Source organism: Nycticebus coucang, chromosome 15, assembly GCF_027406575.1.
Source record: "Nycticebus coucang isolate mNycCou1 chromosome 15, mNycCou1.pri, whole genome shotgun sequence".
NCBI classification, from domain to species: Eukaryota; Metazoa; Chordata; class Mammalia; order Primates; family Lorisidae; genus Nycticebus; species Nycticebus coucang.
The window spans coordinates 75,802,564-75,814,639 of record NC_069794.1 but is presented as its reverse complement, the minus strand read 5'-3'; positions in this window follow the sequence as shown (position 1 = coordinate 75,814,639).

The window sequence follows — 12,076 nt, the reverse complement described above, 5'->3', positions numbered from 1 at the left end:
CAGTTAGATTAGAAAAATTAATGTGCTTGGCCAAAGCAAGGTTAATTTGGAAGAAAGCTATTTCTGGTCTCCTGTTCCTAAAATCATAAAATCCTTAAATGTAAAATCCTGATATTTTTAAGATCCTCTAAAGGACTCCAGACCTATCACTTTCAAGGCAAAAGTGGTATTTGGCTCCAAATAATTTTTACCCAAAGACAATTTACACACTCTTTTTTTTTGGTATAGAGTTAACATTACCCAGTGAGGCATGAAAACATTTAAAAGTCATTTCATTTCCCCCTCCTTTAATAAGCAATATATCTAAGAAATGCCTAGATGGAAGAAGGCTTAAGTACTCTGAGTGCTGAATGCTTTATTGGGAAAGGAAAGAAGTCAAACAAAAAAGTAGTGACAATGGAGGAACAGATTATATTTGTTGGAAATGAGACCTCCTTGCCCCCCACTACTTCTTCTTCTTTTCTTAGCCTTCTCCTTCTTTGCCAAAGTATTCACTAAAAGTTGTAGAATTTTAAAATTCCAAGTTCTCTTACATCACTTCTTAGCCTTTTGCCTAAGATGAAGGGTAGTACCTAAGTTCTCTTATTGACAATTTTTTCTTTGTATTACTGAGACTTAGACCTCTTTGGATGGATCACTGTTTGGGGCACATATGCACACAAATATGCACATACAAACACATACACACTGCTTCTGCAGCCTATACTGGGTCCACCTCCCCAGAAAAATATAGAAAGAAATGGCTGAATTAACAGATGGAGATAAACCAGCACAAGAAAACAAAGCAGAGCAGACATCTTAAGGGTCTGAGTTAGTATCTCTCCCAACTCATGCCCTGATTTCTACTTTCCTGAGAAAATGGAAGGAGAAATGAACTTCCTCAGCCCTCACCCTGCCAGCTATGCCCACCCATGTACTCTGACTTTCCACTTGTTTCCAAAGTTTGGCTCTCCACACCTGTCTGATGCCCACTCTATTTGTGCAGTTGGAGCCATCTGCTCTTGCTTACCCAAGAATTTTGCCCCAGCAATTCTCTCCTGAAGTTTCCATTTCATCTTTTTCGTTGTTGTTGTTCTCTACTGAATCATTCTCACCAGCATGCAGGACAGGTTGTCCTAGAAATAAGACCTTTCTCTCAACCACACATTACCCATTAGATTTTGCTTTATTTCATTGTACTCCCTTGTAGCAGCAGTTTTTGATAAAAGTATGTATGCCCATTGCTTCCAATGGCTCTTCTCCCATTCTCTTTTAAACTCACTCCATTCAGGTTTTCACTCCCACTGCTCAGCTGACATTGCTCTAGTCAAGACCACCTGCACCGTTCATGTTACTACATCTAATGCTCCATTCTCCCTCTGACCCTAATTGGTCTTTCTGTAGCAGATGGCACAGTGGGTGGCTTCCTCCTCCTTGATGCATTTCTTTATCTGGTTTCCAGTACACCACACTCTCTGAGTTTCCTTCTACCTTGCAGAACACTCCTTTTTCATTTTGAATGATTTCTTTTTTTCTCCCCAATCTCTTAATATTTTAATTTCCCATTGTTGCATTCTTAATTTTTTTCTCTTTTCTCTTTCTACACTCAGTCCACTGACAATCTCATCTAGTCTCAGGGTTCTAAATACCAGCCATATGTTGATAACCTCCAAATATATTTGTCCAGTCCACATCTCTCTCTCTCTCAAATCCGAAATCCAAACATCCCGAGTTGGTCATTAATGGACATTTCAATATCCAATTGACATGTCCAAAACTGAGTTCCAGGTTTCCTTTTGCACCAAACCTGTTCCAACTAAAGCACTGCCCGTCTCAGCTGATAACAACTCCATACTTACAGATGCTCAGGCCAAAATCCTCAGGGTCATTACTAATTCCACTTTTCCTTTCACACATTATGCCATTGCATTGGTTCTCCTGTCACATTATATATTGTCTGTCCACTTCTCACTCTCTCCATTGCTCTCACCCTGGTCTGAACTTTCTGTCTCCCCTACAGCAACAACCTCCTGACAAGTCTTCCAGCTTCTGTCCTAGCTCTTCATGCAGCAGTCAAAGTGGTCCAGTTATACAACATCAGAGCAAACAAATCAATCTTTTGCTAAAAGCCCTGCAATTGCTGTCCATCACACTTAATGTAGAAGCCAAATTCCTTAGAGTGGCCAGCAAAGTCTCATTTGATCTAGAACCCATTACTTCCCTGGGGTTATCTCCTCCTCCCTCATTCAATGCTACCCTCTGTGCTCTTCTCCTAAGGTGTCAGCAGTGCTCTTGCCCTGGGGCCTTTGCATTGGACCTATCTTCTGCCTATATTGCTAATCCCTCATGTATCTGCATGACACACCACTTCACTTCCTTCAGTCCTTACCCAAATATCTCCTTCTCAATGAAGCCCATTCTGACTTATCTGTTTCTACCCAACCATCTTGTCTCTAGTTTGCTTTTTCTTTGGTGTGTAGCTCATTATTACCCTCTTAGGTACTATATGATTAACTTTTTATGGTATCTTTCCCTATTACATTGCTTGAATGTAACCTCCATAAGAGCAAGGATTTTTGTTTTCTTCACTAGCTTATTCCAAGCATAAAGAAGAATACCCCATACATAGTGTGTCCTCAACAAACATTTTGTTGAAGGAACGTTGTTGTTAACAGTCCAGGCTAAATTACGTAAGCCCACCAAATGATTCCTTCTCTTATTCCTTCTTTCATCTTTCCAATGCAAACTATAAATATGGGCAAAATGGACCCAATATTTATTGAACACATACAGCGAGCTTGTGCATCTTTTAAACACCTGACCTCTTTATTCCACTACATCATTGAAGACACTATGTGGAGATAGGTATTAGATACTTGTTAAGTAAAAGAAAAGCTGATGGATGTGCATTTACAGAAAAAAAACATGGTGGCTCAGCAAGTTTAAGTCACTTTTCTTAGATTCCATCACTATTTACTGGTGAAGAACAGACTTGAACTTCAATCTTCCCCACTCCAAAATGCTACGTTGTTCAGTCCAAGAGCATAGGTGTGGGATTCGATAGATGGGAAGCTGCATCCCAGTTCTGCTACTCAACCAGCTATGACACATGAGACAAGTTAGTTATCATGTCTGAGCTTCAGTGCCTCTACTCACTTGGTTTTCCCTGTTACTGTGATCATTTTAGGCAGCATAAAGGGCAAAAGGCTATATGTATCTGTATTCAGTTAGAGGAATCAGTGCTTTATGCAGGAATTTCACGGGAATCCTAAAACCAGTACAAAACCTTTTATAATATGGATAACATGAAGGACCTCAAGATAGCATTGAATGCTCATGGCAAAAAGAAAAAAATATATTTTAGTTAATTTTTTGTTTTTTTGAGACAGAGTCTCAAGCTGTCCCCCTGGTAGAGCGCTGTGGTGTCACAGCTCACAGCAACCTCAAACACATGGGCTTAAGTGATTCTCTTGCCTCAGCCTCCCAAGTAGCTGGATCTATAGCCTCCCACCACAATGCCCGGCTATCATTCTGTTGTTGTTGTCATTGTCATTTAGCAGGCCTGGGCTGTGTTCGAGCCCAGCAGCCTCAGTGTATGTGGCCGGCGCCCTACCCACTGAGCTCCTAGCACTACACTTCAGTTACTTTTTTAAAAGTATTCATTATGTAAGAAACAATCACTGTCATGGCTCACTATTTTTAAGTATTAAAATAGAAAATACTATTGAATGGCTAGACATTTTATTGGATTACAGAAGATCCTAAGGTGTTACTCACATTATCTCCTGTTGCTTGTGAAGTCTCTCAGCAGGTTTGCTGCTTTGTAGGTTCTGAGTAGTCTTCTGCTGTAGACTACAATATAATGGCAGATTCAGGTTTTGTGAGGCCATATCTTTATATAGTTTGGGAGACCCTCTTTTGGAAAGGAATACAAAACATCAAATACAAAATTAGGTTTAAAAGCAAATATATATTTCGAATGAGAAAGAAATTACAATATAATGATACTGTATAAAAGCTGACAAATTTCAAAACATTACCCAGGTCCTTGATGATGTGATATAAGAGACAACTGGGCCTTCATCAGCTCCTGGAATTTCCACTTGGTTCATGACTGAGGAGAAACATTCCCAATGGGCCAAATCCACAAATCAATCCTATACCCTGAAGATTTAGGTCAAAAATTTAAAACACAGAAATGAGCATCTGAAAAAGAAAGGTTTTGCTTCTCCATTTGAGTAAGGAGGAGATCATTTAAAAGGTTGACAGTTTCCACGAAGAGGGCATGAGGATTCTTTTTCATCTCTTCATTTATGTCATCCTCCATTCTTCTAGGATTAGAATATTTAAAATTTTTTCCATCTGGGGTTGTTTTCATGGCTGACTTAGTGTGACCCTCTGTTCACAAAGGGAAGCTGCAGAAAGTTCAGGAAATCTTCTGCAGGGGTTATGGGTCACACCCAGGCATGTTCAGTCCCTTTTCTTGAAGGGAATTATTTCATTGTTCCTTAGAACCACCTGGCACTGTAAGGTTTAAAAGTTTTCATGAGAAACACCTGTTGTTTTTTTTTTTTACACTCTGAGGTTCTACATGAGTTTCTATTTGAACATACCCGAAGCAAAAAGGAAGGCAGAAGGGAAGAAAGAGAAGAGGAAATCCCAAGGGGTTGGAAAGTACTGATACTGGTGTCCATCCAGAGACTGTCATGAACTAACCTGAAACAGCAGTGTTTGGTGCTAGGCCAGCAGCAGAAGCACTACTGGGAAGTTATTTGAAGTGCCAGTTCTTAGACCCCACACTGACTCAATAAATAAAATCTCTGGATGTGAGGCAGAGACATCAACCAGCCAAATTCTGGTGCACACTCAATTTGGAGAACCCTAGTCTAGCATTTCTGTTGGGTTCCTGGGAGTGTCCCAGCTCCCCGGGTGATTCTGGTGCACAAAGAAGGCTGTGGTCCACGTGTCCTTCCTTCCACATAGGAGCATTTCATTTAATTAATACTTTGGTAGATGACATGTAGATTTAAATGCCATTTATAGTTTTTCTTCTTTCAAAGAGCATGGCTGCTCATAGTAAATCCATTGTCATTCAGGAACCAAGTGCTAAGCCTTAGATATTTTGGTATGGAAATAGTGATTGCCTAGATCTGTGTGTTGTTATTTTAATCTGAATGTTATTCAAGGGTGACCTCTCTATGGTCGAACCTTTCAAGGTCAAGTTAGAGTAGGATGGAAATACTTGTTAGTGCTCTATAATGAGTGCCCTGAGCTGCTTTCAGAAACGATTATAAAATTAATCCTCCCAGGGTATACAGAGTTGATCAATGAATGCATTTCTCTGGGAATTTCTACTTCTATCCTTGTTATTTATTTACACGTGAGTAAAACACTTTGAAAACCTATCTAAATTAGCCAAGTTTTAAAAGAGAAATGTGTCCACTGCTATGAAGTCTTTACCAAATTTAATGTGAATATTACGTGGTGTTCCCCAGCATAGTTCCAGCTTCATAAATTACTTTTCTATGCTTGTTGCAGGTGTCACTTTCAAGGTGTCACTTTTCTATGCAGTTGCAGGTGTCACTTTCAAGATTCAGATATTTTTAGAGCCTCTCTTCTTGAACATGGAGGAAAGGAAGTCAGGGAGCCATGAGGCCGTTGTTTGAGCTTTTCAGACCAGCTCAGAGCAACTGCTTGCTCACAACCTTGGCAAGTGCCAAAGGTGGTCCAGATAGTAAGGGTGACACAGCACTGGCCAAGTTGCATTCTATAGGAGTTGTTTTCACATAGGCCATGATGCACATTAGCATCCTCAGGAGGGCTGTGAAAAGCACACACTGGCATCTGGCTCCCCACAGAGCAACTGTGGACCCAGAGTGGGCATGTCTAAACCTACTCCCAAATAATTCCAGTACAGCCTGGCTCAGAAGCTGCTCCATCACCATGCCCTCATCGTATCTGCCACCTTCCTTGCCCTAATTACTGGTCTGGCTGACATAGCCTTTGTGTACCATTCCAGCCAGAGTCTCAATTTCTGTCACCAGCGTGGTCGCTGAATATTAGTGCTCCTAACAGGTTCCTCTGTGCTTTGCTCTTCCAGGTGGGTATGCGTTTTCTCAAACAGAACAATCTGTGATCACTCAGGAAGAACTAGTCCGTTGTTATGACACTACTAAAAGTGAAAAGCATATGGAAAGTGAAAGAAAGACTTGAAATGCTGCCTTTACTGGTTTCGTCTTTGACTAAGATACAGATCATTGTATCCTATATGCTCCTCTCCTTCACTAAGACTGGTATGGTCTGGCATGCCCACTCACTGTCTTCTGTGGCCTTGGCCAGCCAGTCTATTATTTGTATATTGACTGAGTCTTGATCCCTGGGTATAAATAACAGGGGAAACTTATTTACTTTTTTTTATTTTGTCTTCAATGTTTTACCAAATGTATTTCTTTTTTTGTGACTATTAGATAATTTGTTCATCAGCTCAGTCTGAAGTATGAAATTAAAAGCATATGTTTCACCAAAATTTAAACTTTGCTACAAGTTGTTTTGGGAAAAAAAGATAAAGGATATCATGCTGCATAACAAAGCTATCTTGCCTAACAGGAAAGGGGTCCCTCAGAAACTTTGTGTTTTTAAAACTCACAGACAACATATAAAACATATCTTTAAGTAGGATGTTATGTCACTCTGAGTCACATTTTGTGTGAAATTTGTATGATATGCTTGATTTTAGTCAACTCATAGTGAGTTTGTAATCTCAGGCCTCAAGCTCACATGTGTAAGAATCAACATCTCCTTATTTTCTATAAATCAATTTAATCTCTATTATTATTTTCATATCCAAAAGGACTGTTAGGAAGTTCAAGCTCAATAATTCTTGGGGCTCCGCTCCAGGCTATACAAACTTTCCAGGGTTTTTACACAGTGAAGAGCATTGGAGCACCTCATTTTTCTATCATCTGCCCGCACAAGTCACCACTAAGACACATGCTCCCTTTTGGCCTGGCAGCTTTATGAGACTTCTGTGTCAGGAAATTGGAACTGGAACCTTTGGGAAGGATACACATCCCCACACCCAGGGTTTCACACCCCAAGGAAAGCCACTCCTGTGCTGGAACACGTCCTCTCACGGCATTTCCTTTCAAATCCCTCTGCAAGTCTAGGACACAGCTACATCTCTCAGACCCTTTTCTATTTAGTGAGTTTTTAGAAGCAAAGACTAGGAATTCTTTCTTGAAGTCTACATCTATTTTCTGTCCTGACAAAATGACACCTCTGAAGAAATGAACCAATATTCTTATATCTGTTTGAAGGAAGATAAAGGAATAAGACAAAACCCTGGGACAAAAAAACAATTAGAATTTTATAAAAAGTATCCATGAATGGATAAATAAAATGCAGTCTATCCATACAATGAGAAATTATTCAGCCATGAAAAGGAATAAAGTACTGATAAATGCTCCTCCATAAATTAAATATGGAAACATTCTGCTACTCAAAAAAAGCCAGTCACAAAAGGCCACATACAATATGATTCCATTCATATGAAATGTCCAGAACAAGCAAATATCTATAGTGATATCAAGTAGATTAGTGGTTTCTCAGGTCAGGAGGGAAGATGAGTGCATAAAGTGTTAGTATTTAAAGTCTACAGGGTTTCTTTCTAAGGTGATAAAAGTGTTCTAAAACTGTGGTGATGGTTGCATATATCTGAATATACTAACAACCACTGAATTGTATACTTTGAATGGATGGCTTGGTTATTTAATAAAGCTGTGTTTAAAAATTATCCAACAGGGCACAGTGTCACTTACAGGAGGCTGAGGTGGGAGGATTGCTTCAGCTGTGGCTTTTGAAACAAACCTGGGCAAAAAAGCAAGAGCCTCAATTAAAAAATATTTTTTTTTAAATAAATAAATAAAATAGATTATCTGGGGGGACTCCACTTGCAATCATAAAATGGTAACTAATACTGCTTTCCTGATTTAAACTATTAGAAAACTGGAAAAAAAAATAAAAGAACTATTTGCAGACATTGGACAAAGGGCAGCACAGGTTTATAATCCTTACAGGAAAGGAAATAATCAAAGTGGCTTTCTCATTGCCACCCTTTCGTTAGGCAGTTTATAGATCATAGTGCAAGGAAGAAGAACACAAGTAGTTTAATCCTCCCGTTAAGTTGAGGAGACTGAGATAGAAGTTTGAGGAGGCTGAAGCAACTGGAATTTGCTGCAATAGAGTACTGTTGAGAAAGATGCTGTACACAGAAAAGCTCCTGAATTTCTATAGGGATAACATAACACGACTAGCTAGATGCTAAGCTACACATGTATAGAGTAAAACACAACAAAATTTAGCAAAGAGAAACTACTAGAGAGATACAAACTGAACAATTAACTCCCAGAATGCCCACAGGACTCATGTTCTAGTCAAACGGGGTATAAAGACTTGATGAACATTTGAGATATTCCATTGAGGCTTCAAAAGGGCCATATCTTGAGAGCAGAGCTAAAGTCTAGAGAAAGAACTACTCTGGACTTTTAATCTTATGTTAACAAAATTTATCTTAATCTTTATCTTTTTTTTTATTAAATCATAGCTGTGTACATTGATATGATCATGGGGCATCATACACTAGCTTCATAGAGCGTTTGACACATTTTCATCACAATGGTTAACGTAGCCTTCCTGGTATTATCTCAGTTACTGTGCCAAGATATTTACATTCCACATTTACCAAGTTTTGCATATACCCCTGTAAAATGCACAGCTGGTGTAATCCCACCAATCCCCCTCCCTGTACCCATCACCCCCCTCCCTCCCCTCCCTTTCCTCCTTCCCCCTATTCTTAGATTGTAACGGGTTATAGCTTTAATGTGAAAGCTGTATTAGTTTCATAGTAGGGCTGAGTACATTGGGTACTTTTTCTTCCATTCTTGAGATACTTTACTAAGAAGAATATGTTCCAGCTCCATCCATGTAAACATGAAAGAGGTAAAATCTCCATCTTTCTTTAAGGCTGCATAATATTCCATGGTGTACATATACCACAATTTATTAATCTATTCGTGGATCGATGGGCACTTGGGCTTTTTCCATGACTTAGCAATTATGAATTGGGCTGCAATAAACATTCTGGTACAAATATCTTTGTTATGATGTGATTTTTGGCCTTATGCGTATATGCCCAGCAGAGGAATTACAGGATTGAATGGCAGATCTATTTTTAGATCTCTAAGTGTTCTCCATATCTCTTTCCAAAAGGAATGTATTAATTTGCATTCCCACCAGCAGTGCAGAAGTGTTACCTTTTCTCCACATCTATGCCAACATCTCTGGTCTTGAGATTTTGTGATATAGGCTAGTCTCACTGGAGTTAGATGATATCTCAAAGTAGTTTTGATTTGCATTTCTCTGATGATTAAAGATGATGAGCATTTTTTCATATGTCTGAAAGCCGTGCGCCTGTCTTCTTCAGAGAAGTTTCTCTTCAAATCCCTTGCCCAGCCTGCGATGGGATCCCTTGTTTTTTTCTTGCTGATGCGTTTGGGTTCTCTGTGGATTCTCGTTATTAAACCTTTGTTTAATATTTAATATTTGCAGGAGATACAACCTGCAAATATCTTCTCCCATTCTGAGGGCTGTTTGCTTGCTTTACTTACTGTGTTCTTGGCTGTGCAGAAGCTTTTTTGTTTGATCAAGTCCCAGTAGTGTATTTTTGAAGTTGCTTCAATTGCCCGGGGGGTCCTCCTCATAAAATACTCGCCCAGACCGATTTCTTCAAGGGTTTTCCCTGCATTCTCCTTTAGTATTTTTATAGTTTCATGCCTTAAGTTTAAATCTTTAATCCAATGAGAGTCTATCTTAGTTAATGGTGAAAGGTGTGGGTCCAATTTCAGTCTTCTGCAGGTTGCCAGCCAGTTCACCCAGCACCATTTGTTAAATAGGGAATCTTTTCCCCACTGAATATTTTTAATTGGCTTGTCAAAGATTAAATAATGGTAAGTAGCTGGATTCATCTCTTGGTTCTCTATTCTGTTCCAGACATCTACTTCTCTGTTTTTGTGCCAGTACCATGCTGTTTTGATCACTATCAATTTGTAGTATACTCTGAGGTCCTCCTGCTTTGTTTTTATTTCTGAGTAATTTCTTGGCTATTTGAGGTTTTTTCTGATTCCATATAAAACGAAGTATTGTTTTTTCAAGATCTTTAAAGTATGACAGTGGAGCTTTAATAGGGATTGCATTAAAATTATATATTGCTTTGGGTAGTATGGACATTTTAACAATGTTGATTCTTCCCAGCCATGAGCATGGTATGTTTTTCCATTTGTTAACATTTTCAGCTATTTCTTATCTTAGAGTTTCATAGTTCTCTTTATAGAGGTTTTTCACATATTTTGTTAGGTAAATTCCCAAATATTTCATCTTCTTTGGCACTACTGTGAATGGGATAGAGTCCTTAACTGCTTTTTCAGCTTGACTATTGTTGGTGTATATAAAGGCTACCGATTTATGAATGTTGATTTTGTAACCTGAGACGCTGCTATATTCCTTCATCACTTCTAGGAGTTTTGTAGTAGAGTCCCTAATGTTTTCCAGGCACACAATCATATCATCTGCGAAGAGCAAAAGTTTGATCTCTTCTGACCCTATATGGATACCCTTGATTGCCTTTTCTTCCCTAATTGCGGTGGCTAAAACTTCCATTACAATGTTAAAAAGCAATGGAGACAATGGGCAGCGTTGTCTGGTTCCTGATTTGAGTAGAAATGATTCCAATTTAACTCCATTCAATATGATGTTGGCTGTGGGTTTGCTGTAGATGGCCTCTATCGGTTTAAGAAAAATCCCTTCTGTACCAATTTTCTTAAGTGTTCTGATCATGAAGGGATGCTGAATATTATCAAAAGCTTTTTCTGCATTGATTGAGAGAATCATGTGGTCTTTGTTTTTTAATTTGTTTATGTGCGGTATTACATTTATAGATTTATGTATATTGAAGCAGCCTTGAGACCCTGGGATAAAACCAACTTGGTCATGATGTATAATTTGTTTGATGTGTCACTGGATTCTGTTTGTTAGGAGCTTGTTGAATATTTTTGCATCTATATTCATTAGTGATATCGGTGTATAATTTTCTTTTCTTGTTGGGTCTTTTCCTGGTTTGGGGATCAGGGTGATGTTTGCTTCATAGAACGTGTTGGGTAGTCTTCTTTCTTTTTCCACTTTTTGGAACAGGTTGAGTAATATAGGTACTAATTCCTCTTTAAAGGTTTGGTAGAATTCTGACGTGAAACCATCTGGTCCCAGGCTTTTCTTTTTATGGAGGTTTTGTATAGTTGATGCTATTTCGAAACTTGATATGGGCCTGTTCAGTATTTCCACTTGATTGTGGCTAAGACTTGGAAGGTGAAGTGCTTCCAAGTATCAGTCAATTTCCTTCAGATTTTCATATTTCTGAGAATAAAGTTTCTTGTAATATTCATTAAGGATTTTTTGGATTTCTGATGAGTCTGTTGTTATTTTGTCTTTGTCGTTTCTGATTGATGAGATTAGATATTTTACTCTTTTTTTTCTGATTAGGTTGGCCAGAGGTTTATCTATTTTATTGACCTTTTCAAAAAACCAGCTTTTTGATTTATTGATCTGTGTATTATTCGTTTTCAATTTCATTTAATTCTGCTCTAATTTGGATTATGTCTTTTCTTCTACTGGGTTTAGGGTTGAAATGTTCTTCCTTTTCCAGTTGCTTGAGATGTCCCATTAAGTTGTTAACTTCCTCTCTTCCCATTCTCTTGAGGAAGGGTTGCAGTGCTATAAATTTCCCTCTTAGAACTGCCTTTGCGGTGTCCCAGAGGTTCTGATAGTTTGTGTCTTCATTGTCGTTTTGTTCCAAAAAATTGGCAATTTCTTTCTTAATCCCGTCTCTGATCCAACTATCATTCAGCATAAGGTTATTTAACTTCCATGTTTTTGTATGAGTATGCAGATTCCTGTTGTTACTGAGCTCAAGTTTTATTCCATGGTCGTCCGAGAAGATGCAAGGAATAATTTCTATTCCTTTAAATTTCCTGAGGTTAGACTTGTAACC